This window comes from Lichenostomus cassidix, chromosome 5 (genome assembly GCF_008360975.1).
Source record: "Lichenostomus cassidix isolate B80296 chromosome 5, HeHo_3.0, whole genome shotgun sequence".
Lineage (NCBI taxonomy): Eukaryota > Metazoa > Chordata > Aves > Passeriformes > Meliphagidae > Lichenostomus > Lichenostomus cassidix.
In genome coordinates, this window is record NC_139486.1 from 53,355,759 (window position 1) to 53,381,987 (window position 26,229).

Here is a 26,229-nt window from a genome sequence, read left to right on the forward strand (position 1 = left end):
TAAAAACATTGTCATCGAGCTCAAAGGAAGCTGAACATGTCAGAGCACAAAACATAAATAATTATTTGTGTTTAAACAGGTTATGGACAAAGAAAGAAGAGATCATGTATTGTATTCTGTACAAGACAAAACCAACAGCCTCTCCTTAGAGAAAAGACAACCCAATGTTTGGGATTCCAGTGAGGGAGAGATCCTAATTCAGTTTTTTTCACTATAGACCTCAGGCTCAGAATCAGCTAATAATCAACTTCACTGCACACTGGTGAATTTCTAAAACCTTTCCTACAGATAATACAGAGACCTAGCTCAGAGTCAAAATCTTCCACATCATCAGAAAATCAATACCTAAGACTTAGAGTCCTGAAATTTTGTAAAGTCATCTTTATGCCCTTGGAAATTATGAAACTATTGAAACAGCTAAACTTCTGAATCTTCACAATTGTAGTCATGACCAGTAAATGACATCAACTACTTTTCATCGTTCAAGCATTGTTTTGTGAGTACTCTTCTCCCATGTTGATCTACTCTTCTGACAGTATATAAGGAAAAAGGAATAGATACTGCTCAGGTGGGATATTTGGGAACACGATTTAACTGCTAGTTCACTCTACTCAGTCATGCTGCCTCTAATAATTAGTCATCTGCATTTCAAGTTAATTTTACAGCAAGGAAGAGGTGCAGTTGTTGTACCCTGATTACCAGTGCTGGGACTCCTCTGTAGGCTGAATTAGAGCAATCCAGTTTATAAAGGCTTATAGTTTTGACTATGCAAGACTTTAGAGTACCAGCAAAAGCATTTCTGCTACTGTCGTTCGTTTTAGTTTTGAGTTTGTCTTCCACAGTGCATCCTGTGGAAGTTTAACAGGTAATGGCCCTCATCCACAAACTACAAGAGTTATTGATGAGAAATAGATATGACCAACACAGCAAATAAACATGAAAGTAAAAAAGGGGCAGAGAGGAGTGGAGGGATATTTTATAGCATTCCCTAGTGATTAATTCAGAACCTCGGGATCCAAGTACTTCTAGCTTGAGCAGCAGAACAAAGATCACTATTCATGTTGACACCTCCGACAGAAATTTGTGTCACAGAAGAAAAAGCCCTTCAACACGTAAACTCCACAGAATAAAGTAATTGTGTGAGTTAAAAACTCAATGGCAGCCATACAGAAATTTGTTTCCATAGATATACGTGCATATATGAACGTCTGTGTGTACATGTATGTATATATGTGTGTATGTGTGCATATATGAGTATGAATGAGAATATTCTTCAACCTGTAAGCAGTATGTTTCAATACCTTACCATTAATTTAGTATCTGCCACGGAATGACTTAACGCCGAACTTTGTTATACCCTGCACATTTCCAGATACTTCTCCTGAATCTTTCTAACCTCGGCCTGTGACAGTACACCTTAAATAAAGTTACCTAAGTTGCTAGACCCACGGTGAAATAACTTTACGGAGCGGGTCCGCTGCCCTGCCCGTGTCCATGCCGCCTGAGGAACACCACAAAAGCCTGACACAGTAAAGGGAGGTGAGAATGCGGCTGGGCACACACTGTGCCCCTGGCTCAGGGCAGCCAGCGACACTCGCCCCGAGCCCGGGGCACGACCAGCGCCGCCCGCCCGCTCCCCGGCACGGATCGCCCTCCCTGCCCTCCGCACTCGCCTCGTCCGTGTCCCGCAGCGGGATCTCGATGGAGCCCCGCGACATGTTGGCGACAGCGCTGCCGTAGCCGCTGGCCGGGCCGGGGCCGCCGCGCGCACTTCCCCTCACAGCAGCGCCGACCCGGACGTGCTCGGCAGCGGGGCGGGACGGGGCGGGCTGGGCCGGGCCCGCCTCAGGGCGTCTGAGGGCGGGCTGAGGGCGGTGCTCGCTCCTTTCAGCACACATCGTTCACCTGTCCGTGCGAATGCCTGCATGCAAATACATAGTGTGTATATATACATCTATAAAGCACTGGAAGGCGAAGCTGAGTGTTGTGTGTCGCGCACCCGCCGGCAAAGCCAGCAGCTCTACCTGGGTGCTCTCTGGGCTCCCTCAGGCGGCGCCTCCCCTCACCACAGCTCAAAATGGTCAAAGCGTTTCCGAATAAACGCGTTAAAGCGGGCGGATTTTCCGCGTCTTTGTGGGAAATCGATGTGTAAATCCAAATAGATATTATCCGGCTAGCTCAGCGGGTGTAATACTTGTGTATTTAATGTATATTTACAGCTCTGCAGCGACAACTGGGCCGACTGTTTTCAAGCCAGGCGAGTGTTTTTAATGACAAATACTGAATGATAACATTGGAATGGTCTGTGTGAGGGATTGAGCCACACGGAGGTGCGAAGGAAAGAAGGAATTACACAAATGGGCTCCTAAATTCTGTTTTTCCAGTCATGATGGCAGACACATCAAATATTTGGATTAAACACAGCAAGCACAGTAATCTATGGCCCATCTCGGTCATTTTTGCAGCTGTACCAAGGCAAAAAAGGGGTAGTAAGAACTGAAAGATCCTCTGGCACGTTTCTACTGAGATCATGAAAAAAAAAAAAAATGTGACATTGTTTACACAGCCTATTAAACCCTAGAGCAAACTTGATTTTGTCCTATAGCAAATCCTCCACAGAATACAAAATTTGAATGAATTGTTAGTCACAACTATAAGGCATTTCATTAGCAAATTTTATTTTAAAACTGTGAAGTACTGTGTCACTAAATATTATAGTAGTAATGACTAGCTGACTTGAAGTGTCACCTGTTCTCTGAAGTAAGTAGCATTTTTAATTACTTTTTGAATGTGAACTTCAGATTTTTCTTTATGCACTAATTATTCTGAACAGAATTGTCTGCTCCAAAGCAGTGTAACAAACATTTCTCCTACTCTTTGAGTAGATTTGTTCCATAAATACAATTTGTTGAGAAACACGGCTGGAAAGCAAAGTGATGTTGAAATTTATTGGAGGCAGTGTGCATTTTTTGTGCTAAAAACATGCCAAAACCAATGTTATGCAGAGCCAGATGCTAATTAATAGAGTTCCTAAACCTGCTTTTCTGATTTATAGGCTGATTTTCAGAAATGAACTACTTTTTAGATATTTTAGTCCATGCTGAAACTTTAAAGTTTTAAATAGTTTAAAATTTTATTACTATACTATGTAAACTATTGACTTTATACTGTTTAAATCAGGAAGATTTCTTTCCATATACACAGAATCTCTTTAGTGTGTAAATTATTGTTCTAGTGAAAAGAGCTGCTTTTCTTCACGTTGTGAGTGCTTAGGGACATTTCAAGAAATGAGGCTTGTTTTATCCTGCTGTCTTTTGTTTTTATTTCACTGGATTTTATTATTGTGGAAATTTAAATTATTACTTTTAAACTTGGATCGTTAAGGAGATCTTGTTAAACAAGAAAAATTTATTTATATAAAGTAAGATATACCAAATTGAACTTTCACTTGTGGTATATTATATACACAGTAAAAAAACAATCCTGAAAACTTCATTACCACATGTAATTATAAGCTTTTTTCAGGGATGAAAATTGAGCTTAATGAAGCTACTATAATCACATGATTAAAAATGACCTCTACCTATCTGGCCACTACTCTTTGCAAGCAAATTACCATTTCTAGTTGAGGTTCATGTCCTTAAATGAGCAAGCCCCAATTGGGAACAGCTGGGTGGTCAGAGCAGGATAATTTAGCAGCGAAGCATCTTTACAGGTGATTTTTTAGGATAGAAACCTGGGCTCTGGGCAGGGGAGTGGCAGGATGCACCTGGGAGGGCTGGTCAAGGCCATCAGAGCTTATTAATGTAGTTTAAACACAACACAATACATATCTCTTGAAAAGGTAGTGAGGAGGTTTAGTAACATGCTGGGCTGGTTGGTTAAAAAAATGCTAAAAAGGGGTTTAATGGGTGTAATTTTTTAATTGATAGATAGTTTAATATTGTGCTGGTTCCAAAGGCTGCTGAATTAGCCATGCATTTCAAACTTGGTACTTTAGGGAGTTAGGATTTTCTGTCCTGCTAGTAAGGAATGCTGAAGTAGACCATGTTGAATGGATTTTGAGCAATGTTATAGGTATGCTTTTCCTACAAAACTATATGAAATGTAACAAAACCTGTAGAGCTGTAAAAAGGGATGGTTCTAACTGGGTTATGTTAATGTTTCTCTGGAAGGTGTAGTGTTTTTGCAGACCAAGAAAGAGGTACTAAAAGTTGTGCTATTTTATGCTGGCAGGATTAGTAACTTTTTGTTACTACTTTTCCTTTGTACTTCTTCCCATGATTACATTTGCCTTATTTATTTGATAAACATAATTATGTCCTACTGTGTCAGATTGTCACCTAAATCTGCAGAATTATTTGGTTGGTTTTTGTTGGCTTTTGCATAGATAGCCATCTACCTCCTGTGCCCTGCATTTAGTCGGTGTAAAAGCATAGTTTAAAAAAATTAATCAGAGAAACAGTCCAGTCTTGGGTTTGCTTTGCTTCATAGACTTTCTCTTAGAAAACTCTAGAGAGGCAGCTGTAAGATGCAAGAGACTTTTGCTCTGTCCTCTGTGGAGCTAGTGGGAAATGAATAATGCCATAAAAAGTTAGCAGTACAAGTGCAATTCTATGAAGTTATTTTTTTAAATGCTTAAAACCTGCCCAAGTTTCTAAATATAAAACTGTCCTTTCAAGTACAGTATCATTAATGCCACCTTCTGGCAAGCACAAGGATGATTCTTATTCACAGTCACTATCCAGCATTCTGTTGGCAGAGGATTTGGATTTACACTCTGGAATTCAGTATTTTCTCTTGTTATAGCTTTGCATTTTCCTATTGAGTCATCTTTTTATCTTTGGCCTTGTGTTTTCCAGCATGTCAGACATGTTACTTGTTCCAGGAAGATGAGATTGATAAATACTGAATTGCTCAAAGATCAATTTTATTTCAATGATTATCTCGTATACAGAGTTACTGGGCAAAGGCTGATTATTCCCCCCCTCCCCTTTCTCTTCCTGGTGAAGGCTGTTTTTAGGGATTATGCATCAGCATTACAGGTTTAAAATGCATGTCAGCAATTAATAGGACAAGTGGGGATTACACAAAAGGCTGTAGAGGTATCAGATGACATTGCCGTGCTGAAATGTAAAGAATGAAAGTATCACTGATGTTTAGTATAGAATGTTTGCTACGAAAAATTACTATCTTTAGGACTCTAAACAGAGTTACATCTTTTTCTTAAATTACTTATGATGAACTCCAGGAATTTTGCCATTCTATATCCTCTCTCTTTTAGGAACACTTAGTTAACAAAAGCTTGCACTTGATCAGAGCAAAACTTTTAAAAAGAAACAAAACTTTGAGGTGGAGGGAGACTACCCTGATTATCCTTGCCAAAGCTTTCTTCCAGGGGGACTCCTGAGTTCTGATACCATGTTTTTGAAATGAACAGTACATTTCTAACACATTAAATCATATTAATGTTTTAATAGAAATATTAGTAGCTAACCCAAGAATATTGAGATCTAGCATCTCCATCATCGTCTAGTCTTTTTGTTAAAAGTAGTATACATGAAATATTTTGGGGTTTTTTGACAGGTACTTGGCCATAAAATTTGGCATTTGATGATGACTGTTGTTTTTCATAAAATGCTCAGAATAAAATACTTTCTATGTTCAATAGAATGTTACTTGTGTAGTGAAAATTGGAAGAAAAACTACAGAACAGATACAGAAATCAGTGTCTCCTGGCACTGTAATGGTACTTCTGAAAATGTTTATATCTTCTTTAAAATACTCTTTGTGTTATATCCCTGATAAAACAATTCTTTGCATTCTGAAATCTGTGCATGCTCTCTAAACCCCAGGTTTTTAACAGAATGCTTAAGGAAGGGAAAACATGTTAAAGAAGAAAGGACTTGAGTGCAGAAGTCAGTTCCAAAAATAACAGTAAACACTTGTGCTGAAATTCTCAGGAAGGATGAAGCATGAGAATCAGAAGATGAAGAAAGCTTTTGGGAATATGTCAACAAATCTTTCTCTGTTTCCTGGAGGTGACTGGTTGTTCTAACATCCTTTTCATTAATGTGATTTATAATATAAACTATATACTGACTTCTATACATAAGAATTAAATAGAAAAAAAAAATAGATTTTCATGTATCTAACATCCAAAATCCTTTCTCTTCAATTTACTTGTTCTCTATGTCTCCTTTATTTTTTTTCTCTTACAGAACCCTTTATACTTTTGTTTAAGCACTAAAAGTCACAATGTTTAAACAGATCAACATCCTTACTTTTTGCGGGCAGAGTTCTATCCTGCCAAATGAGATCTGAAAGATCTGTTTAATAGCCTGTGAATGCAAATACCTGCTGATCTAGTTAAAACCAAATAATGTTGATATGGATCTGTTTTGGATCGCAGAGAAATCTTCTGGAAATGTGAAGCCTGTTTTTAATGTGCCTGAAAACATGGAGAGCAAAATTGCCTGTCTGCATGAGCACAAGGATGAATGTCATTGCAGAACCTGGGTATGATTTATGTTTTAATTCATTAAGTCTTTGGATTTCCTGCCTGTGTAGATGTTCTGAATAGGTAAATTTCAGGTGTAAACAGGAGACCCAGCCTTGGAAGTTTGCATCATGTGTTGAATTATAATCTGTCTTTTTAACAGTTTTCTGAGTAAGCCCTTAGAGTGATTAGATGCTTATTTCCCAACCTTTTAAGATCTTTTTTTTTTTTAATTGGCCAATGTATTTTGTTTACATTTGAAATAATAAACTGGAAGTACCTAACTCTTCTGTCTGTTTTTATACTTGTGAACGTGGATTTCATGGATGTTTTCGTGTTTTCTTTGCCCTTATTAGAAGCAATGCTAGAATACATAGCAATAGGTTGACTATTGTTTACTCATAACCACAGTGTTAATTATCAGAGGTGCTGGGACTTTATTAAGGTTTACTTTATGTGCTCATCAGTGTATTTACTTATAATTGTGCTCCTCTACAATGTTTCATTAAAATTTCTTACTTTTCAGACAGAAGTCATTAATTTTTCTTGGATACTTTAATAACTTTTGGTCTGGGGGAAAAGACAATAATTCTTTATATGGGAGAGAAAAATAATAATTTTAATTTCTTCACCACTCAAAATGGAAACTATTATTCTACTGGATCTAATTACTAGTTGTAATATCTGTAATTTATTTCATCTTAGGAAGAAAATGTGCGTTTTTAAAGCTTGGCCTTTAATGCCATTGTTTCCATATAATTCTTAATACACATCTTCCTATTAATAATGCAAACCACTTTATTTTTTATCATCTTACATTGTAGATGAAAAACATTAATCAGATTATTTTAAAACTCCAGTGTAATAGCACAATGTGTATCTAGCTATTAATTTATTTAAGAAATGTCTGTTCTGTGTTTCTGCCTAGCACTTGATGTGTTTATATCCACGTTCTTCTTGGAAGGCCTGGGACAGTTTGTTCAGTGATTTGAGAAGTGATGTGGATGGATGCCATACTTGAAGCCTGTTTTCATATCTGCCATCAACACGTAAGTTTACAATTAACTTGATCCATGCAAGTAGAGCCATTGATTCTTGACTAAGCACAAGCCTGGCTGTCTTCTTAATTAAGGCCTCAGACTGGAAGAGAACCAATAAATGTTGTCAGGCAGAAGCAAAGTTATTTTAAGATGCAAGGAGGTACTCTAAGGAATGGTTCACTAGATCATTTGGAACCTATTTCCACATATTCCTCTGAGTAGCTATTCTCTTGCACAACTTCTTAAGCCATGTGGCAAGTGGATAATGATGGTGTGTGAGCAGCAAGAAGTATTCATTTAAATAAGTAATTTTACTGAGTATGTGTTACCTGCTTCTGGGAAGTTGCATTTAACACTTAGAGAAAAAGAAACAGTACATTTTTAAGTTTTCAGGGATTCCTTCCTCCTTCTCAAAGTATCTTATAAAACTGGTATTCCTTGATAAATCAGGGTGGTTATGCTGGATGATACTGGATTTAGTATTTTCAACCCATGTTGTTAAGGGAATCTAGGTACAGCAGTAGCAAGCTACTACACTAGAAGTGCTGTATTGTGAACTGTCTGGAAGTTTTGGGGATTGCACTAACAATATCTACCATCCTCAAAGTGAGTAAGACTGAATAGTGGGAGGAATTAAATCATCAAGATGCATATGGATGTGTTCCTGGAGCTCTGAGCTGATTTCATTTGCTGAAGGAGTCAGGTGCTGTTAGTTCCTTGTAGTCCTTGCTGCTGGAGTTGCCATCCATGCTGCAGTGTGTTTATAAATAAAACCATTTCTATCTGCAAGCTCAGCCTCCAATATAAAGTCAAGCTGTGTTTTTTCCGGCTTACATTACCACTAAGAGAGCTACTGCTGGAACTCAGTCAAGAATTCTGTTGATTCTGTATCCAGTAAAGAAACTCTCAGGATATGTTGCCTCTGCAAGTATGAGTAAAAGTTTATTTATATCAGTCAAGTGACTATGCATGCATACAGATCAGACCATTCAAATGAAGGAAGGTGCAACTTCCACAAGTGGCTCCTTCTGTTTCTTATCTCACTGGGCTCTCATTTGCATGGGAGCAGATTATTTTGCAATTTCAGGGCCCATGTATGGTAATTCATAATGTGCTGGAAACACAGAACTTTTAAGAGAAACACCTTTAACTAGTTAATAACTAATTATTGTTTAGGCATAATTCCTTTGTGTTAATCAAATATAGCGCAACTCAAGCAACAAACCAGATTCTCACATTTTTAGTAAGATGTATTTCTAATATTGAGTCATTTTTTAATAATGTCAACGATTGTTGTGTTTTCTAATGTAATCTTAAAAATACAGATTTCTTTCTTAATTTAGTGGTGCCATTTTGTGCAGAAGCTGTACCTAAGGAATACAATGCTGATAATAGTCTGTCTGAAACTGTTGTGATGGGAACCTTTCAAGCTTTGGGGTTATCAGTTTCATTGCTTAACTTTGCTGTTGGAATTTTCAGAAAGCGTAACCTGAATTTCCCTTGTTCTCCTGTCTCATTCAGCAGTACATAGAAAAAGATGGGGGTTTACCTTTCTTTAGTGTAATTTTTATTTTCCATGGGCATGTAAATGGAGCATTTCTTTGTAAACAGATGTTTATGAAAGACATTTAAACACTCTGAAGGATATCTGACATCCTTTGAATTCATGCACGTGTGAATGGCAGTGGAGGTTCTGCAAATATTTTTCCTTATATCTTACCTCTATTATGAAAATACTGGTATAACTTGCCCTCAGAAAACTTCAATCATGGTGATTGATAATAAGCTATTATTACTGATTAGCTAGGGAATGCAGTCAGTTTAATATGAGCTCTTACTGGCCATTGAGACTGTAGGAATACAGAAGAAAAAAAAAACCAAACAGATTTGGCAAGGATGTGTCTAAAATAAAACACATCTTCAGAACACTTCAAACCATAAGAATTGGAAGAATGAATAATTTTGCTTAGAAATTAAATTTAAGTAGAGTGAAAATTTTGAAAGGTAAATTTTGACCTCCTTTTGCAAACCTTTATAGGAGTTTTAATAAAATTTAATTCCCACACAACTGGGAAACTTCTAAAATAGTCATAATCCTGACAAGTATTGGGAGAAGCTGCCTTTCTGTCGTGTGTTGTAATGTTTGTTTTGTACATACATTCAGTTTAACTGTCATAAAGACAGTTTTGATGTTGCCCTCCTAAGCAGAACCTGCTGAGGGTAACAATAACTTACACCAAAATCCTCTTTATACTGGAGATTATCATAAGTCTACTAAGTTCTTTATCACTTGTCCAGTTTTTTGTATGTAAAACTATGGCTCAGGCAGCTGAAAATGAATGGTTGCTAATTCTGATCTTTCAGGTTTGAGAGGTTTCTCTATCACATCCTTTTTGTTTTCCTTCAAGTAACCCGCATGCACCTGCTATTGTTGTAGTAGGGAAGGCTGATATTTCTTTTGGGAGGTTTTTATGTGTTCTAGGTAGGATTGTTCTGTAGTTCTGAAGGCTGCTGTGAAGTATTGTAAATTTTAATGTCAGAGGGAGAAGAGACCTGCTTTGACCTTAAATATATATACATTTTCCAAACTGACGTGTTCGAGGTCTTGATCACTTACATTCTCTGCCCTTTATTAATTGAATATGAGACAACAAGAACATTCTGCAATTTTTCTTCCTTCATTTGCAGGGAAAGTGTTAGCACATTCCCATAACGTACCCTCGCAAAATTTTTTGTGCAAATAATCAGGCAGGATAGACATCAGCAGAGGGCACTATTGAGTTATAAATAGAATAATAGTAAATTGAAATTATTTGTTAAAAAAAGGTATTGCCATGTGTTGTCCATTCATAGAATCACAGCATAGTTTACAATGAAAGGGACTCTGGGGGTCATTGGGTCAATCTCTGCCTCAGGGAGCCAAATTCAAAGTTAGACACAATTAATATGGCCATGGTAATGTGTCTGCATTGTTGGATCATCTGTAAAAAACTGCAATCAGATTTGGTTTTTTTCTCCAAACTACTTTTATATCCACTTGTGAGGCTGGATGTAGAGCGTGCCCAGAGCTGCAGCATAGTTATTTTGTATTAGTAAGACTATAAAACTTTAGAAATTTTGTTTCTAAAGTCACTAAAAAGGTGGGGGTTTTTTAAAATTGCTTGTCGGCTTTAATAGTAAGATGCAAGCACAAACACAAAAAAAGTTCCATGAATGTCTTTTCTGTTACTTCTGGAAGGCAAGATTGACTGGCATAGTAATCTCAATGTAGCTGCTGTTGAAGCAGCATATTGTTGATTTGTGGGGGTTTTATCAAGTAAGATTTCTATGGTATTTGCTACTCAGTCGTATGATTTTATTTATTACCAACCACTTTATTGGAGAGCTGAGGTAGGTAGCAACAGGAAGAATTTACAAAAGCAAATACTGCTTTCATCTTTTAAACCTTTTTTTCTAAAGGTGCTGTATTGAATGTGAGGACAGATTTATAGAAAGCAGAGGCTTCTCCAAATCAGTGAGTTTTATTAAGGAAATTTTTTCTCTTTTTAACATAAACAAAGTCGTAGCCTGTCATCATTACTTGAATTAATTCCAGTTCCTTTTTTCAATCTAGTTGCTTAAATTAACTAAAATTTTATTGGCTCAAATGGTAAACTGTTGAATTTTGTAGGGTACAGCATTTTCCTTTAGCTTATCCAATTCTGCAGTGCTTTTTAAGAGCACATTTGTGACAAAATTGCAGACTTCCAAGCTGAGGAACAAATGTCTGTTATTTAATATCAAACACAATGCTACTTTAGGGAGCTTACTGACACTCGAATCACATTAAAGAACTTCTGATATTTACTGAAACCACTGGGATGCACTAATAATTTGTATAATTTTCTTAAAGCAAACGTTTCTCTACTGTCTTCAGGGTGAGAAGTAATGTTGTTACATCTCTGTCTAGTTTTCACCCTTTTTTTCTGACAAACTGTTAGTTAGAACATTTATTTCAACAAAATATTTGTGATTTTACATATTAAACAGGAGTGCTAAAAGGATAACATCTTTCTTTAAATTTTCTTTTCACTCTTAGAAAAGTGAATATTTTAGGTATTGTTAGAGTAACACAAATGTTTGCCTACCCCTGTGGATTTCAAACTAGAACAACTCCTAAAGAGATTGTTGGCCTCTTAAAAATACTTTCTCCTCTCAACTAAATCAACTATATTTGAATGCTGGTTAGCTAAAATTTCAGCTCCTCTCAGATGCTGAGCTACCCCTTTAACATAAGCAGTGGGGTTAGTGAAATGTCAGTTTAGATTCCTGGCAGCTCTCCAAACAAATTAGTTTTAACTACTTCAGGCAAATGGCCTCATGGTCCACAGGCAGTTGTGAGTGGTGCTGAGTGCATATCCTTGCAGGATTCAATACCAGCTGATGTGGAATTCCATGGAGGTTAGAAAGTGCTGCAGGGAGCTGAGGTGGAACTGCTCTGTTATCAGCACCCAGCAGAGCCAGGGTTTGGTAAGTATTTTGATTGTGGTCAGAATTTGGGCAGGAATTTAGTGCTCTCCAATGTCTCCAGTTCCTGGAGCAGCACAGGCCCGATCTTTGTGCCACTGTTAAAGTGTCTCGTTGGTGTAACAGCTGGAGGCAGGTCCAAATGAGTAGGCAGGATATGTTGATCTCTGATACACAGTTTTTGTCTTTGATGAATGGGAATGTTTGCCATGTAGGTATAATAAAAATTCAGAAGGTATACTCCCAACTAGAATAGTATTTTAAAAAAGCCAAACAAACCAACAGTATTTTTAAAAATTCTGAAATATTACTGGTTTCAAAATGCTGAAGATCTCTATTTTTTCATTTAGGTGACATCAGCAAAGCTTTTTTTCCTATATTTCCAAAATAAAGATTGCTATTAAACATGCAGCTGAGTGATACAGGCTGTCAGAGACAGGCATAAACATCTGTGAAGGTAATATGATAGTTGAGTGTGTTGGAAGATGGTCGATGGAAGTGAGAAAGCACTTGTGTAGTAAATTTTGAATGGTGTGGAAGACTTGGGGAATAGAAGAGTTAAAAATTGGTTTAGGCCAAGTGCTAATGACAACACCATCTTTTCTGAATGCTGACTCAGACTGTGAGATGGCTGGGCTTTAAACAACAAAAAATTCACAGCTGGGCTGTCCCAGCAGTGCCAGTGTGGAAAGGGCCCCTAATGCAAACTTGTGTCTCTCCTGCAGAAAGTGTAACCCAGAAGGGATACAGGGGAGAATGATGAGGGACTGACCTTAATCATTAACAGCAAGGAAGTTTTGAATGGCCTTTGTTTAAGGAATTGCTCTTGACTCCTGGGGTACAGTGGTGACACCACTGTAAACAGCAGCACATTTAGCACTCCTGCTGGCAGTGCTTGTTGCAGTGAGTGTTTGGAGTGTTCTTGGTGAAAAGGAATTCAAAGTCACGCATTGGATCATCCACTTACTGAAAGGAGTTGAGATGCATGAAATTACGTGTGGATGACCTAAATTACACCTGGCAGGCTGCAAAAGGCATCTATTCCTGGCGCTTTCAGAGGTAGATACTACATCTACAAAGCAATAAGTAATGATTTCAGGCATGACCTTGTGACATCAATGCTACCCTGACTGATTAAAATCAAGCACATAGCACTACAGATCCTTCATGTAATATCCTGTGCTTTGCTGTTCCTCCTCTGTCCACCACACACCTCAGCACATTGCCCTCAAATGGCTATGAAGCAGTTTTGGACGAGCATAATGAGATTCTATTGTGTATACTCTTAAAAAAAAAAAAGTAGAAATTGCACATCATTGTCTACTTTTACATGGCAGGTTTTACTTTACCTTCTGCAAATCAGAGTGAGTCTTGTGATTTTGTGTTGTTACCTTAGTATTGTAAAGCTGCAATTCTTTGCTGACTTTTCAGTCAGGATGACCAATTGCTCTCTTGCTTAGTTTATGTTCTGTTGCTATTCTAATGGGATGAGTGAAGAGAAGAGGATATTGTTTATTTTTACTTTCCTCTGTAGGACTTTGGTTTGTGACACTTCTCTGTGAAATTATCCATATGTTTCCTTAGGAGTTTTCAAGGAAGACTTAAGTTCACTATTACACAGAAAAGGATGACATCCAAGGTGCTGCTCTTGTTTTGGCAACCTGAATTTAGTTCCAAAAATTCTGTTTAAAATAAAATAGGTGGAATTTGTCAAGGTTGCTTTATGCTTCAAACATCGTGGAACAGGTTGGAATGAATTTTAAATCCTTCATTTCCTCAAATTTATTTGGAACCTCTAAAGAAAAAAAAAGCACAATGGAAGGAAATTTCTTATGAACAATTGTAGGGACACTTATAAACAATGTTTCTTGAATTCCTGGATTTGAAAGCAACTGTGTGTAGTGCATCTTCACAAATTCTTGCAGCTAATTATCTACAATAAACTTTCTAAAAGCAAACAGATAAGATCAGTATATCTCATAAGAGGGGCTTTACAAGGTTGCTCTACCTCTGATCTGGAAACAAAATCGGTAGGAATTTCCCATTTCTTTTGGAAAGATTGGCAATGGTTATAGTGAATTATCTATCAGTTCCTTTACTAGGGATGTGTGGACAGAGCAACTGTATAAAGGAAGGAGGCAAGACTTTTGTGCTTCTTTCATTCATTCAATAATTTTTAAGAAATAATGAATTACTTTTATGACTGTATTTTCAAAAGGAAGGCCAATAATCACTGCCAGCAGGACCATGGCAGTGATTGTCACACTGTACTGGGCACTGGTGAGGCCACACCTCAAGTGCTGTGTCAAGCTCTTGGCCCCTCACTGTAAGAAAGACATTGAGGGGCTGGAAAGAGTCCAGAGAAGGGCAGTGGAGCTGACAAAGGGTCTGCAGAATCCCATGAGAAATGGCTGAGGGAGTTGGGGATGTGAATCCTGGAGAAAAGGAGGCTCAGGGGAGATCTTATCACTCTCCACAACTCCCTGAAAGAAGGGTGTAGTCAGGTCGGGGTCAGTCTCTCCTCCCAAGCAATCAGTGACAGGACAAGAGGAAATGGCCTCAAACTGCACCAGGGGAGGCTCAGGTTTGACGTCAGGAAGAATTTATTCACAGAAAGGGGTTGTTAAGTATTGAAATGTGCTGCTCGGGGAGGTAGTACAGTCACCATCCCTGGAGGTGTATAAGAAAAGGCTGGATGTGGCACTGGTCTAGTTGACACAGTGGCGATCAGTAAAAGGTTGGACCTGATAATCCTGGGGGCTTTTCCAACCTTAAAATATGTCTGTGATTCTGTGCTCTATACAGTGTGTGCTTTGTGTGGCAGCAAAGCAACCAAAACATTATGTGTAATGAAAAATGACAATATTTTGGAGGCAACATTAGGAATACAAAATGCTTTATGGTCTGAGTGAGAAAAGAGCTTACATGGGATTTGAATGCTGTGTACTGTATGACAACTTACTGCAGCCCCTAAAAATTTAAATGCAGACATGAGCTGAGCTGGATACAAGAAGCAGCAGTGTCAATGTCTTGCTATGACTGCAAAAATAGTAAGATTTTTCCTACCATATTCACAAGCTTCCGTCAACTTTGTAGAATTCTTGCATACAATGTTATATGCAGTGCTGCAAGAAAACCGTGTATTCATTGAAAAATACGGACCTACTACTGAGTAGATGAAGTGAGGAAAACAAACTAGAAATGGATGAAAGTCTGTGCTGATTGTTTAGATGTTGCACCTTCTTGTTATGCTTATGAACTGCTAAGCAGTTTGTTAAATCTGTTTCCAAATGCAAGACTTTACATGAGGGTGGCTTTGAGCCAAGGCCTGTGCTGGAGGGTAGGAAGTGACAGGTGGCTGCTTCTACTAGTGAGAAATTTGAGCCAGCAGTGTGGAACAGAGTGTGGTGGCATCTCTTGTAGTGTGAGTCTGGACCATGTTTATCCCCTCATTAGGTCAGGCCTAGTCAATGAGGCTGATTGTGGCTGAAGAAATGCAGCTTTTTAAATGAGTTTGTGTTCCAGACACAGAAGGCTTAGAAGAAAGGGACAGCAAATCAGCAGCAGGGTGGGAGGGGGAGTCTGGTTTGCTGTGGGCAGGCAAAACACAGGAAATCCAACCTCATGTATGTGAGTGATGGAGGTAGTGAGGAAAAGCCTCCCCAAGGATGAAAGCTCCACAGAGATGGTGGAACCAATTTAGTTGTTGATCTGAAATTGGCTCCCTTTGGCTTTGTTTTATGGTGGTCAGATGTTTTGGGGAAGCTGAAGGCTTGAGTTTTAGAGTCTTAGGCCTAGAAATTGAGCCCTGTTCTATAATGGGATCTGCCATACTCATTTTGTTCTTGTAAATTTCATGTTTGCATGAAAATAATTGAAAGCAAATGTTATATATATGCTAGTTTTAGATTGTCTTGCCTCATGTTACCTCTTAAAAATCAGTGGAAATATGTTTGGGAGCTTTGTTTGTCTGGCTTTGATTTTTGGGTTTTGCAGGCTTTTTTTTTTTTCCTGTGCCTTTTTACTGAATGTGCAGAAAGAGCTGGCATGTTGAAGGTTTTCTTTTTAGCTGTTATGATCCAGGGAGTCATATATTGTTGTAGATCACAGTAAAAAGCATTTTTCAAGGTGTTTATATACAAATGAAATTGTTTTCAAACATACTGAGGTGTGACTTCCAAGATCAAAAAGTTCTGACAGCGCACAATGAAAAATGGTAATGCTTCTATGAAAGCTTAAGGCCAGGCAAGCCTATTCAAACTTTACAAAAAGAAGCTTACAGCAGTTCTGTCTTAGGAGACTGAAATGTATGAACAGAGAAGGCTTTCAGAGACCAAGAGAAGTGCTGGCATGACTGGGGGCTCATCTGTGTCCCTCTAATTTACCATTTAGTGTAATAAAATATCTCCTGTATAGGAAATGGACTACAAGTCCAAAATACCAGCAGGTCTGGTAAAGCTGACTGTGCTCTCTGCAGGGAAAAATGTCTCGAATTCTCATTAATCATAGAATAGTTTTGAGTTGAAAGGAACCTTAAAGATCATAAAGTTCCAACCCTCAAGGATGATATTTGTCAGACAAGGATCTTAAGATGATGAGAACACTCAAATACCTGGCAGCACAGATAGAACAATATGTGCAGGCAGTTGCTGTGGGTGAAGAAACAGATGCTCAGAGAATAAGCTATTTGTGACAATAGCAACTCACAATATAATTGAATTATGCAGAGAAGTAGAACTACAGCTGAGACATTCTGAAGATTTTTGCTTTCCAAGTACCACAAGTCACATGAAAGACATCAGTTTATCCATTTAGAAGCTCCTGTGACCTTCTGTGTACATTGTGTGACGGCCACTGGAATACTCAAACAAAGTCACTTTTAAAATCATAACTGTCAAGCAAGGCTGGTCCTCTGGTCCTCTGACTGTTGTTGATTCTCATTTTCCTTTTGCTGGGTATTCAGCAGTTGTTTAATTCTTACAATTCAACGAACAAACAAAAACAAAACAAACAAAAAACCCCAACAACACACTCAGAAAAACAAGGTAAAGTTTTGAAAAACTGCAATAAAATTAAATTTTTTTTTTCCTTTTTTGTTAGAGACAATTTTTAAAGCTTCCATGTAGAATTTACTGGTTTAGAGTTAAAACTAAGTTTTAGTGAACTAAGCACTTGTAAATGGAGCCTATAATAATGGGATAAATAAACACATCTGAATTTCTTGCTTAGCTCTCTCCCTGCCACTGCTGCCTCCTGTCCTCCCACCCCATGCAGACTTCCTGACAGTGCCACTTAGCAGGACACTAATGAATGAGCCAAACGAGCTTTGCCTTGGCACACTTCCGTTGGCTGCATTTGGGTTTCAATGATGGAACCCAGAGAGGAAACAGAACCCAAGAGCTCAACAGTCTGGCAAGCGTGCTGCAAAGCATCAGATGCATAAGGAATCCTACTACACTCAAGTTTTCCTGACACAGTTCTTTCCAGACTAGTTGGGAGGGAGTTGAGTGGAGTGGAGCATGTTGTGTGGTTGGATTTCTTGGCTTGATTTTTTTTTTTTTTTTTTTTTTTTTTAAAATCTGAGCTTGAACTGCAAACTCTGTAGCACATTCAAACTTGAGCTCTTGTAAACTTAAACAGCAGTGTAAGAGTTTGTCTGTGTATCAAACAAGTAGAGACAGGCAAATATTATCATTAAATAGGATTTTAGAAATCAGGTACTTTTCGTTTATAACAAAGAAGAGGGGTTGCTTTGTTTGTTTCTGTTTGATTTGGGTTTTTTTTGTCATTGCATAAATATTTTTGTTGGTTTTGTTTTCCCAGAGGGTAATCATAGCTGTGTTTTCTTGCCGTTTAACAGACTAATATTTCCAGTGGTCATAACTAGCAGGGATGAATTTTTTATGGCAATACAATCATATTACAGCAAGTGTAACAAAACCCCAGAGTGATGACAAATGGTATTTGGAACAGTTTAGCTGGAGCTGATAAAACACACTTTTACACATATGTTTTAGTTATCCTCACATGCATATCTATTCATACAATAGAACACATATGCTTCTATTTTCCTAAAGGAAGTGAGTTTGATAGATAAAAACCATCTCAAGCAGCAAAGGGAGAAACTTAATCCACTGTTTAACTACACTTTTTTTTTTATGAGGAGAAAATGAGTCATAACTAAGGCAAGGGGAGAAAGAGATAAATAAAAGTTGCTCACAATAGCTAATAATAATTACAAAATGTACAATGCTGATCTTGGGATCTTGCTGTTGAGAATAATACATTTAATAGCAACATTCCTTGCTAAATTCGTCAGCATGAGTGTCAAAATATTTAGTGGGCATGCAGGCATTCCTTCTTGAAAAAAGTATCTTTAAATATCTTGTTTTTACTGTGGATTGTGCATAAAGCTGGGAACGGGACAGTCATGTTCATGTCATCAGTCCCTTCAGACTCTATGCAACTCTCACTAAACTCAATGTCAAAATTCTTGCTGGCATCAGTGAAGGGGATGGGGCCTCAGATGTGTGCATTTTCCCTGTGAAGGTGGATAACACATGCTGTCTTTTTTCCTGTAAAGTCTGAGCAGTCTTACATACATCCAGAAATGCCACATGTGACATTTCTAAGTGCCATTATTTTTTCTTCCTTTCTTCCTCTTCTGCTTCACCTGCAAGAGGCCTCAATCCTGTCAGGATCCATGTGTCTCTCTCTGTTCCTGGAATAAATTTGCACTGATTTAATTTAAATGTAGGAATACCACCATAATGTGTAAGCACATATAAAATTTGATCTTTCATCTACATAAATTTATAACTTTTACCTTAACTTTATAGACTTTGTAAGTTAGTGTTTAGTAGTGAGAACTGGTTAGTTACTTTCAAAGGGCAATGTGAAAGGGGAAAAAATTATAAAGATGTACTTGCTCTTTCCTGTTTTGGCACATAAGGTAATCATAAGAATGCTTTGGATGAAAAAGTATTGCTAGGAGAGATAGATGTAAATGATAAATTACATGGTCTGGATTTTAATGGAAATGGCTTTTTGTTCTCAGCTTTGCTTCTATTTAATGGAAAGGGAAGCAATGCAAACTTGTTCTTCAGTCATTTTCAGAAAAAAAAATAGAAGTTTGTTGTTACTGCTTTTTTTGGTAAACAAATCCAAACAACTTCAATAAATAATGGAGGGAAAAGGAGGATCAGGCAAAGTGCTAACTTATGATCATACCCATCTGAGTTCTGTGACAGTGTTCCTTATTTAATTAACAGTAGAGCACAAAGATCATAACATTGTTGTTCCTGACATTATAAAATTAATACTTTTCCTGTTCTGAAGAGCTGGCAGTCTAGAAATGCTCCCTCTTGATATATTTAGTCAGTAAGAATAAGTTGAGAGAAATTGACCTAAATAATATTATTACCAAGCAGATAGCTTTGCCAAGTAAAGCTGATTTAAATATTTAAAAGAATGGAGATGCATTGTCAAAGGGACACAGATATTTGTTTCAGTCTCCAGAAGACCTTTTATTCATGACTTGGTGCACAAATACCTATAGGGTAAGAACTTCAATAGTGCTGAATTAAATCTAATCAACTATAATGTAACAAGTAATTGGAAAAAACCCTGTAAGGTAGCAAAGGTCACATTCTAGATGTAAAATAAGTGGGTTTATGTTTTAGGGAGAAGAAAGATATTGTAATAAGGCATTTTAAATGAAAATAAATATTGATAAATAATACTGTTCTATTTATGCAGTAAAAATTATCTCAAAACACCACCTGTGCTTTTGAAAAAAATCAAATTTAACAAACGGTTTGTCAGATCAATGTCGAAGAAAAGCAGAAAATCTAGCCATTACTGTGATGAATTAGAATAATTTTTTTGCCATCTTCCCAGGCCATGTGAACTTTAGTATTCAAAATAAACCCAAAATGTTGTGTGATCTCTATTTCCTACCAGGTAAAAACATTTAGGAGAGGTCTTTAAAGCAGTAGAAAGAAATCTGCAGACTCGGGTGCAGAGGCTTCAAGTAGCTCAGTTGCAACTTTCTGATAGTGAAAAGCTTAGTAAAGGTTTCCACACTGCCTGATTAAGGTCAAAATCCCTTGCAAAGCAGTGAGGAAGCAGAGCAGATGTTCAGCAAGTGGAATGTAGAAATAAGGTGAAAGTAAGTCTCCCACATGAACATTGCCAGATAAATATATAAATATGTAGGACTTTGGCTATAGTGAATTAGAATGATGCATGCAGTCAAATGGACAAAAGGTATTTCATTTACCTCATTGAAGCCATGATATCTTAAGGAAGCAAACAATTTCAGCTTCATTTAGAAATTACTAATGTGCTGAAATGTTTTGAGTATCTTGAAATTTAAATAATTTGAAACTTGTGTAAAGACTTCTATGTGAAACAAGTAGAGGAAAAGATTCTTTGAATAGGAATACTTCTGTCTTAGCAGGAATAAAATATTGCTATTTCACTACATAATGACATGTGAGTCATTATGAACCCTGCTTTTTATCAGGTGACAAATGCAATCATTTTACCGTGGCAATGGTTCCTTCAACCATAAGCAGGCAAAAGAATTGTCACAGATATTGCAGGCAATGATTGCATCCCCCAAACTTCAAACAAAACCTCTTTTTAAAGTCAAGGGCTGTATGATTAGGTCCTCAGAAAATTATATTTAAAAGGCTTTTTTTGCTTAAAGCCTCTTAAGCAGATGTTAGCTGGTGCAGTTGCAAACTTGTGTTTATGTGTTGTATAGTTTATATTGGTGCCCTGAATTTTATAAACAACTACAATTCAAAGACTTTCTTCTTGTATCATGCTGTCACCCATTGCCACAGATACATTTGTTTTCCATGTTTATGGATTTGTAGTATCCCTGTTTAAAAGAAAGGAGTGAATAACCTCTATAAGCCTCCACAAATGTCTGATAAGGTCTCATGGCATTTGCTGTGTCTCTATCATCTTTCCCAACTCTGTCTGTCCTTGTAAACCTTCTTAAGCAATTGAATTTTTAAGTTTTTAAGGAAATGAGTGGCATTAATCACTTGTGACTTCATGGTTTTGCTTGATTCTTCCTGCATTATGGCAAGAGAGAAGCTCTGTTAATCACATTGGTGTCTTCCAAAACATCTCAGCCCAGCATTTTTCTTCCCTGAGCTTTCAGCTGAATAGGATTTACACAGCTGAGCTTCTCACATTTTAAAAGAAAATCTTTACTTGGGATTCTGGCACAAAACCTAAGTATTTAAATGGGTGCTTGTATAACTTTTGGATCATTGTCCTCTGAAGCATGAATAAACCTAGGAAGTCAAATCAATAGAATGCAGAACCACATAATAACAGAGTTTCCAAAATCCAAAACAAAGAGTACAATCCAGCTGATAGACAGGTCTCATAATTCTGTTCTCAGGAGGTGTATTTGCAGAGATTGTGCTTGCCATTGTTAAAAACACTTTCTTCGTCAAGTCTTTCAGTTCCATTTGAATTAAAGGCAGTCTGCAGGTAAATGCTGGTTTCTCACTGTGAACAAAGGACATGTTTATCAGCACTTGTGTATTTCACTGTACATTTTCCACACTGAATAATCTTCAAAGCATTTGCTGCTGTAAAACTGGGTCTATTCTGAAAGAAGAGCTGTAGTGTTAACTGATTGGGCTGGTAGAAGCATAAATGGGGTGCAAAGTAAATTTCCTGTGATTTTCTTATTATTTTTCTGAGTATCTTTCCAGTAAAATCAGTTTGCAACAAGTGTAGATCATAAATGAGTGTTCTGATTTCTCTCTGCCTTGCAAAAAAAAAAAAACCCCAAAACCAATATAGTTCCATTTTAATGTGTGAAGCAAAGTAATACACAGTGCATTTTAGCAAACACTTTCGATTTCTTGGATAACTTTTCATTGTATGCTCAGGTATTCAGTTTCCCCTTACCTTAAAATGATGTTTCTATGTGTATGGTGTTGTTCACAGTAAATATACCCAAGCTGTTCACTGGCTTCGTTTCTGTGGAAAAATCCAACAATATATTAGCATGTAATATAGTTTGACCATTGAAAGACTACTGTATAAGAAACAGGCAACCTTTAGATATGCTTCATTCAGTGCTCTTTTTGTGTATAGCAAAGCTTTAGCCCCCTGGGGATAGATTTGCTAAGCATCAAACCAATTTTTCACATTTCCTGATAGAAGTCACATTTCTGAGTTTAACAGGGAGCTGACTTTGAATTGGAAAAATACTTGTCTAATTAAAAATTGAAATTGTGTTGTCAGGAAAGTGGAAAGTTATTTATTCTGGGAAAAACAGTCAGAAAGCTGAGAAAAAGAAAATAAAGATAGATGAATGAAGAATTACGTAAATCAAGAAATGGAATACCTTTTGGGATGGCAGGCAATATTAGAGAAAAAATTCAGGATTCTTAATCATGGTTTTTTGAGCTAAATATATGAGTGATAGTTGAGGAGAAAGGTACGACTTTGAAGATGTATGGAGTAGAGTTACTTAGTGAGGTGTTGTAGCTGTCCCATCCCTTAGAAGATTTTTAATGGGTTAAACTGCTTCTTTTTAATGTGTTTAACTGCTTATTTGAGGATATGCACTTATTAAAGGACCATATGGTGTGGCATGGATGGTGTAAGCCAAAAAGCCAGGTATTGTAGAATTTAGACTCCTTGTTTCTGGCTCTGAACCCACACAGATGACACATAAAGACTATAAAGTCATCTTTTGTGGTCAGAAATATTTGAAAACTGGGTAGGAAGGCTGAAAAGCATGAGGCAGCAACATTCTAGGCTCACTCAGCAGATGTCACACCTCAGCTGCTGAAAATAATGAAGTATGTGCTTGGCTACAGGTAAACAGATATTGAAAACTAATTGAAAACATTCTACCATGTGAAGTAAAAATGCTTTGCTTAAACCTCACTGAGGTACAGCTGATATATCATCATTCATTAAACTGTTATAAAACTCATGTATAATGTCTTTTCCTTTGAACCATACTTCAGGAGAAGTTTAAAATGTCCTAAGAATCAATTTACCTGTTTAATAAACATGTATATGAATAATGTTCTCATATAAGATTATGGCAGATAGAATTTTGAGCCAATTCTCAGATGCCTTTGTCATTCATCTGATGTAATGGCTGCTTGATTTCCTTTTTTAGTTGCTTGCTACTTCAAAGCACTTTATTGCTCTGTTCTAAAAATTCCTTTAATTTATCTTTTGCTGCCTTTTATAGTCTCAAAAGAATGTCAGACTTGCTGTGAGAAATGCAAGTACCGCAGGGAGGTGATGAAGCAGTAACTGCTCTCCTAAAGACTCAGCTGCATGTTCAGTCTTTTCTCAGGCTTGCTTTTGGAAGTACTCACTGCAGAGCAGCCTGTGGAAACAGCAGGCAGATGTGCCTCAGTTACAAGTGTACACAGAGGCCAGAGCTGATTGCTGGTGGTTGTAGCTCTCATCCTTGTGAGGCTCAGTAGAGGATTGTGGTGGTAGAAGACTGGGAACTGCAGCTTGTGGTTTATAAATGTTTCTGTTTTCTCCTCCTTTTTTCATGAAGTAGAAACAAAATAGTCTTTGCATCTTACATTTCCTGTTCAAGTCTAATTTACTGAATACACACTTGACTCTAATAACAGAAATCAATCATCTTAGAAGTGTGGATACTACCTGAAATACTACCACTCTTGTAGTGTCTTTTTTTTTTAATCCATTGCTTTATTCCTTATAAAAATGCCACCAATATACTTACTCTATATTTCATCATCTGTTTAGGGGAACCTTGATAAAAGTTAGCTTTCAGCAAGTTTAACATGTGGTCATTCATCACTGTGACTTCAATCACCGAGTCTGACAGCTGAAGCAGTTTTCACTGGCCTTTGCCTGTCTCTGAAATGCTGAAGAAAAGTAATCTTTCCCAGACTGGAAGTTTATGCTCCCTTATTGTTGAAATTTCAACACCACTTAGGAAGTTCATTAAGTAAAGCTCATGCAGGGGCTGCTGTGTAGATTTAGTTGCAGTAGTTAAAGAATTTAAATACTTCATGCATACTCAACAAAACCTCATGTAACACACTCATGATTTGGTATGTCTTCAATAACTATTCTTTTTAACATTTAATTGCAGGCTTTATTATCTATGTTAGTAGCCTCTATGAAGATAGCTCATTAAATCATAGAAAGTGTTGGGTTGGAAGGAACATTAAAGATCATCTAGTCCCAACTCCCTGCTGTGGGCAGGGACATCTCCCACTAGACAACATAACTCAGATCCCCATCCAGGCTGGCCTTGAGTATCAGGGATTGGGTATCCACAACGTCTCTGGGCAGCCTCATCACCCCTATAATAAAACATTCCTTCCTAATATCTAATCTAAACCTACCCTTGTTCAGCTTAACTGAAAACAAAAAAACCTTAAAGTCCTTTAAAGCTAAATTAGAAGCAGCCTTATAAAAGTTTAAAAATAATCCTTCACCTCCTATCTATTCCTTTTTGCTAGGCCATTGTAATCTCTTTAGATGAGACATCCCAGCCATTTCAAGCAATTCTTGTATTTACAGAGATGAAATGGTGTGAGCTATTCTGAATCTGTAGCAAAAGTTATTCTGCTTCATGATTCATAATGAAAATATTCTTGCCCTTTCCAAATGCTAAAAGGGCATCCTTTGTGCAGAGCTGATAGCAATGTATTTTGTTTCTGTTCACATGTTTTGTTCTGTCCACTTGGGCATCAAGAGATGTTGTGTGTGTGTGCTTTTCTCTTCTGCTATAAGTGTGAAAAATGCTGTTGGGTTTTCCTGGTCTCACATCTTAAGTTTCAGCACACTAACTGGGCAGTAGGATGTGAGCTGGTACTGACTGAGCATGTAATCAGACAGGGAAAAATATTTTTGCTTTCTTGGTGAGGTAAAATGCAAGGTGAATTTTGAAAAGGAAAATAGAACTACTGTGTGGACAGATGTGGAAAGACTGTTCCAAAGCCACGGTTTGTCTATGATTTCATAAAAAATATCAGCACTGTGCATCTTTGTGTATTTGCAGGGCTCTGCTTTGTACATATTTGAAAGCCAAATTATTCCTATGCAAGACTTGTAGTGTTAGGCTAGTCTCTTAACCAGGTAAAATATAATTAAGGGAATACAATCTGCTTCACTTTGTGCAATTAAACCTATTTTAATTTGATAGTTATGGCTGTGAAGATAAACTTGGGAAAAGGAAAGATGAGCCAACCTGCTTAGAAGAGGGATTTAGTTTCTTTCTTCCCGCATTATTTCATTAGGAGTTTTCCTGGGGTATTTGACTTTGCTTAAATGGGTCATTGTGGAAGTACAAGCAACCTTAGATACAAACAGTGCAAACAGAAATTTCCTCTCCGTTAATGAAGTTGCTGCTTTTTAGGAAGAGAATGAGGTAGTTGTAACAGGTTAGACTGTGGGAATTGAGGGTAAGCATGGGGGGATACAGTGCAAGGAAACATATTTATGCAGGCTACTAGCCCTGTTGTGCCTGTCACCTTAAAGATGTTTCTTAACTTCTCTTCTAGTGTTTCTCTTCAGACAGTGAGGTCATTGCATGGTATCTGAGCTTGACAATTAAATCTTAGAGATAATGAGTTTGAATGTAGATACATTAAATTATGGACCCAAAACCCAAAATGCAAGATCCCTTTTTTGCTTTGTACAACAGTCAGTTTGAGGTCTGTTTTGACCAAGATATGATCTAGATCAACAGTTGTTCATTTGTATTTTGCTGCAGAGTAGCATCCTGCCTCACTTTGCCTTTCCGAGGAATGGAGTAACTGCTCAAGTCTTCAGACAGCAACATACAGTCCAGAGCAGTTGCTCACATGACCACTAAAATACATGGAATCCAGAAGCTCTTCATAACTGAACTCATGCCTCATAGTCTGATTTAGTAGCAGTTTGGCTTTTACAGGGGGATTTGGCTGTGCAGTTGCAGAAGAGAGGAAGCCAAAGTTTTGACTTCTGGTATTAGGAATCTATTAAAATGATTGAGTGAACATGATGAGGATAGTAGTGCATTGAGTGGTTTTATTGGTGCAGTAAATTTCATCCTTTTAGGCTTTATACAGAAAATACAACGCTTGACAGGGTTATTAGCAAAGTATTAATCAAATCCACTAAACTATGCAGATGTCTGCAAAGTATAACATA

General features: G+C 37.4%; 1 long non-coding RNA gene across 2 annotated transcripts; it reads right to left on the reverse strand.

Moving 5' to 3' along the window:
* Window positions 1-16,985: 16,985 nt before the first annotated feature.
* On the reverse strand, window positions 16,986-23,047 carry LOC146436666 (uncharacterized). 2 transcript variants are annotated; one of them, XR_014852747.1, is made up of 3 exons: window positions 21,988-22,303; window positions 21,256-21,579; window positions 16,986-18,766 (listed from the first exon to the last, which is right to left on the reverse strand). It is a non-coding gene; the product is annotated as an uncharacterized LOC146436666 (long non-coding RNA). The 2 variants fall into 2 exon arrangements; XR_014852746.1 differs by having other exon boundaries at window positions 16,986-21,579; window positions 21,988-23,047.
* Between the last annotated feature and the right edge of the window lie 3,182 nt (window positions 23,048-26,229).